The sequence below is a fragment of the Brassica napus genome, chromosome A2 (assembly GCF_020379485.1).
Source record: "Brassica napus cultivar Da-Ae chromosome A2, Da-Ae, whole genome shotgun sequence".
Lineage (NCBI taxonomy): Eukaryota > Viridiplantae > Streptophyta > Magnoliopsida > Brassicales > Brassicaceae > Brassica > Brassica napus.
The window spans coordinates 26,095,043-26,100,728 of record NC_063435.1 but is presented as its reverse complement, the minus strand read 5'-3'; the positions used below and the strand labels follow the sequence as shown (position 1 = coordinate 26,100,728).

General features: G+C 29.0%; 1 long non-coding RNA gene across 2 annotated transcripts; it reads left to right on the top strand.

Moving 5' to 3' along the window:
* The first annotated feature begins 1,429 nt into the window (after positions 1-1,429).
* On the top strand, positions 1,430-4,972 carry LOC125580583. 2 transcript variants are annotated; one of them, XR_007318328.1, is made up of 2 exons: positions 1,430-4,553; positions 4,684-4,972. It is a non-coding gene; the product is annotated as an uncharacterized LOC125580583 (long non-coding RNA). The 2 variants fall into 2 exon arrangements; XR_007318327.1 differs by having other exon boundaries at positions 1,430-4,559.
* The last annotated feature ends 714 nt before the right edge of the window (positions 4,973-5,686 follow it).

Sequence of the window (5,686 nt, the reverse complement as noted above, 5' to 3'; positions counted from 1 at the left end):
CGTCTTTCTTAGAAGTTATTCATCGTTCAAACCCAACTGTGTTTTGCGTCAATAAAGGAATTAGGAATCTATCTTTTCTAGGCATTGAGAAAATTTAATCAAATACTATTCAACTTGTCATTAAAACCTTTAGTACCGTATCCATGTTTTAGGTCTTTGGGCATCCTTATCGGTTAGTATCCTGTTTTAGGTATCTAATAAATAAATAAATTATTTATAGTTTAAGCAAATTAGTTACATAATAAAGATAATAGCAATGATCCAATAAACAAATACCAGGTGGCAAAGAAGCATCAAGAAGAGTTTTTAAAGTTGCTTAGCTAACACTACAAAAAAAGTCTACATTGATAGCACATTATTATAGCACGTTTTACTGAACTGCTATCGTAGATGATTTAGAAATTTCCGTATTATATAATAGCATTAGATAAACGCTATGATAGAGAAAAACCTAAAATCTATACTATACTAAAAGCTCTATATACTCCACTCTAAAGCTGTCCACGTCATTTATTAAATTCAACCAATCAGAGAGTATTGTTTGGTCACGTCACCATCAAGCTTCTCAAAAAGCTTCGAGCCTATTTCCATTGATCTTCTCATCTTTTTTTCTCTTGCAAAAACGTTTCTTGAAAGGACTGTCTTCTTATCTCTCAAACCTTCCTCTATCACTCATAATTATATATTGATTCAACTTATAAAGTCACTAATAATAGATTGATTTGTCTGTTTGAGTCGATTTCATCATCTCTCCTTCAGTTCTAAATACAATTTTCCAGTTTAAAATTCACACAACCGACGAATAGTATAGTTCATCAACCGCAGGCCATGTTCGAAAACGCGGCAACTCGGCCGAGTACACGGCCTTGCAACGCTCGGCAGTACAGAACCGCCGCGATTTCATCAAAATCGGACAAAAAATCGGATTCATCAAAAAAGTCCAGGCTTTTGAATTTTAAACGCTTGGAATTTGATGTTACGTCGCAAATCTACAGTTTTTATGCAAAAATTGATAAGAAAACTGCAAGAAAATGATGTTTTATGTTAAAAAAGTTCGAGGCGGCCATGAAAATTTCGCAGTAGAAGTGAAAACCCTAAAAGGAAGAAGACGATTTAATTACAAATTTGCCATTAATGAAAAAAAAAATTCTAAAACAAAAAAGAAGGACCTGCGTTTTGAACCCATGACATCCTCCGTCATAAAACTGTCTTTTGCCACTGGACCACGTTGTCTTTACAAAGAATCGTAGAAAATTATTTAATAGGTTATAGTTTTACGTAAATTAAAAAAAGAAAAAGATAACAAATGAATTGAAAAAATAAAAAGTGGAACCATACATACAAAATAAATATTATGGCCAAAACACAAAAAAAAGAAAAGATGAACCAAATTTTTTTTTTTTGAAACTAAGATGAACCAAAAGTTAAAAACAGAAACATTTAAAATTGGTTCAAATAAAGAATTTAGGCGACAATTAATGACAGAACAAAATAATAAAACTACAATAAATATACTCCAAAAGTTAACACCAACAATTAACACAAAAATCATATAATCACATATTAATCATTGTTGTATCAATCATTCCCAAAAAATAATTACATACTATAACAACAAAGTAACGTTAATATACAAGTGAAACATTAAACAACGACATGTATCCACAAAAAGCTGAATTATAAAACACATAAAACAATCAGTCGAAAAAGAGAGCTTGACAAATTCTTATGTGATACATGAGAAATCAATATGCTAAGAAACAATTAACCGGCTGGTTAGAAGCGTTAATCCAACAATATAAAAAAAAATGAAATCCTACTATCAATTACATTACATTAAAAAAACTATCAATTACAACACATTTAAAAATGAGAAATCAAAAAACTACTATACTTTTATAGTAGGAGCAAAATTCTACAAACAATAAGTTGTATCCGGTGGTTTAGAAGAATATGAACTTCAAAAATATAAATATCATATTTAAATACAATACATAACTGTACATGGACATTAACTTTAGAAGAAAATAAAATGTTACATTTATTGATTTCAAAAATGTATTTTCTCATATACATAAATATGTTATAGTATTCTTGCAACCAGAAACATATATTATTCAAATAAAAATAATACTCTTTGTTAAAATATATATATCTCCTCTTTATAAATAAGTGTATGTTCTTTATTCACCAAAAGATAAAAATTTAAAACGAAAAGGATAAACGAATATCTGACACATGAGAGAAAATGATTACAAATAATAATACATTGCAAACCAATATTACAACAAAGACACACACAAAATCTAATTTAATTTACCACCTACTACATATTTTAAAACCCATCGAAAATAGTGAATAAAAATTAGTATTCACCTGCAAAAGAGGGTGTGACTTCTTTTTGTTTCCATTAGTTAGCGCTAAATTTATATATAAATACACTTAAATCAAACATTAGTTACATGAAAATGGCTATATGTTACATATCAAATTTCTTTTTGTATTCGCTCCTCTATGACATAAAAGATAAGCTGATTTCAACACCATCCTCAGTGTGTTCATAAAATATAGACATATCATAAGACCAAAGCTAAGTGGTGCATATACCAAATTTTTTAAAATTTCTAAATTTATAGAAAACAAAAACGTAAAAAAAATAATAGAAAACTGCTAAAGATACTATTAAACATTAAAATTAAATTTAATACAAAGTAAAAATATTCACATATTAATAATAATTATGAATAATATATTTAAAATTTATAATCCGCGCGTAGCGCGGACAGAGGATCTAGTAGCACTTAATTAATGCTATTTTAAGAATTACGTGAGCGGGAAAAATAAAATCATCATTTCACCAATACTTAGCAGAAATTTAGATTTAAGCGCCAAAAATATTATTTAAGCGGCTTAATAAAACTACGAAAGACTTATAATAGCATTTTTATAATGCTAAGAAAAGCTATTTGAACCCCTAAACCTTAAACGTGGTTTTAAACCCTAAACACAACCCTTAAAACTATAATCTTTTTATATTATAACTTCAAATCTTAAAATTAAACTTAAAATTTAATCTTCTTGATCTAACTATAATTTCCTAACCACATATCCTTAATCTTTAATCAATCTCTATATCCTAAATCATAACTTCAAACATAAATTATACATTCTGTGTAAACATACAACTTTTTAAATGATGACCAAAATGATAATCTTGATATTAATCTAATATTTCCAAACTTAAATATTAATTCTTAAAATAAATATCAATTTATTATGTTAAAAAATAACTTTAAACTTAAATTCCAAAGTACAAAATATACATTTTGAAATAAGATATAAGTAAGAAAAATTATTTACAAAACAAATCATCAAAGATTGAAGGAAAGAAAAAGACAATTTATAAAGAGTATTTTCTTGCTACGATTTAGCTACGAAATTTTTTGTAGGTCTTTATAAAATAGCCACGAAATGCCACGATTTTTTTTGTACATGCTTAAAACCCTAAACCCTAAAATTCTTTTAAACCCTAAATATAAACCTTAAAACTCTATTATTTTTCATAATTTAACTTAAATTTTAAAATTAAATTCATAATTTAATTTCAAATCACAAGTTAAACCCCAAATACTATATTCCAACTCCTAAACTATAAACATAAACACTATACCCCAAATCATAAATCTAAACATAAAATCTTATATTTAAAAATTTAAAATATTAAACTTTACTTTTAGATCTTATCTTCAACCCAAATCCCCTTACTCAAAACTTTATATTCCATATACACTAAACTTTACTATACATACAATACTCTAAATATAAACTTCAAAACTAAAATTTGAAAAATTTAACTACAAATCTTAGACCTAATATTCAAATCTAATATTTTCATACTCTGATCCAAAATCTTAAATCATAGTCTTGATATTAATCAAATATTTTCAAACTTAAACATCAATTCTTAAAATAAATATAAACTTATTATGTTCAAAAAAGAAAACTCTAAACTTAAATTATAAACTCGAAAATACAAAATTTTATATAAGATATAACTAAGAAAATTTACTTAGAAAACAAATTATCAAATATTTAAGAACAAAACAAAAATAGAAATAGAAAAAGAAAGACAAAATTTCTGGCCAATCAGATTCAAATACATAGATCACACTCTTAACCATTGGATTAACTTAGATCTAAAAGTAGAGATTTATTCAATTTTTCTTTTTTTTTCTTCTCTCTCTCCCTCCCTCTCTCACGACAGATCTCATATCATCTCCTTCTCTGCTTTTTTTTTCCCCATTCTCTCTTCTCCACTCTAACCTCTCATTCTCATATCTCATATATCTCTTCTCTCTCATCTCTCTCAACGCCTCTCTCCCATCTCTCTCAACGCCTCTCTCGTCTCACCACCACCGCGTCTCCTTCTCGTCTCACCACCACCGCGTCTCCTCCTCGTCTCACCACCACCGCGTCTCCTTCTCGTCTCACCACCACCGCGTCTCCTCCTCGTCTCACCACCACTGTTTTCCCCTTGTCTCACCACCACCACGGTCGACGTCTCTCTCTCTCTCTCTCTCTCTCTCTCTCTCTCTCTCTCTCTCTTCGTATCTGTGTATCTCCTTCTCTCTGTTGCTCTATTACGAATCTGATTCTGTTTTGTTTTGTTTTTGGTAAAGATAGGTGGAGGAGCCAAGGTTCATGGCGGCCGGAGGAAGCAAGGTTCATGGCGGCTTGAGTATACAAGTCTCGTGGCGGCTGGAGGAATCAAAGTTCAGGGCTGCTGGAAGAGGGACAAGGATATGGAGGAGGCGGCAGGAGTTTTTTCTTTAGGTTTAGGTTTTTTAGGTCTGGTTAAGTGTCCTAAATTGTAGTGGTCTGATTTTATTTTTTAATTTCTGGTTTAGTTTTGTAAACCAGAATTAATCTGTAAACCAAATTTAATTTATTAATAAAATTTATTTTATTTTCAGTTACAAAATAATTTTCGATTTATTTTATAATTATTTAACTTTTAACTAATTAATCCTAATTAAATATTCAAAATAATTTTTAATTGTTATATTTCTAGTTATAGCATTATATCATTGTCATTATATGTACATCATAACACGAATCAAAAGCTATAGTTAAGTTAATAATATCATATAAGTATTGCTATCGTATCGGTATATTTCGTATCGTTCAGAAAACGCTATCATAGGAGGGGTACCTATGATGGCTGCCGCATACATAGCATTTATGAATTCGCTATCAAACATCTAATATAGCATATTTCTCGCGCTAACAATGTACATATTTCTTGTAGTGTAAGAAACGGATCTTGTTACCTCTCTTCATTTTCTAATTTCTTCATGTTATTTTAAAATAGTTAGATATTTCTATAGATATCCATGTTGGACCTGCTCTTAGATCATGTTTTTTTTTTGACAAAGCAAAGGATTAACCAAGCAAGAGGGTTAAGAGCAACTTGAATACATATCTTAGGTCATGATTATTTTCTAAAAATCGGAAAAGAAACAAACAAATAAAAACGAACGGAAACCTGAATCTTTCCTGAGAGATTCATGCTTCATCCAGTATGAATTGTTGAACATTTTTAAATAAAATTTTCAGAAAACACTCGAAAACTTTTTGTTTACATTAGAAGATGAAGCGGAATCAATCTATTTATTAATGTTGACAG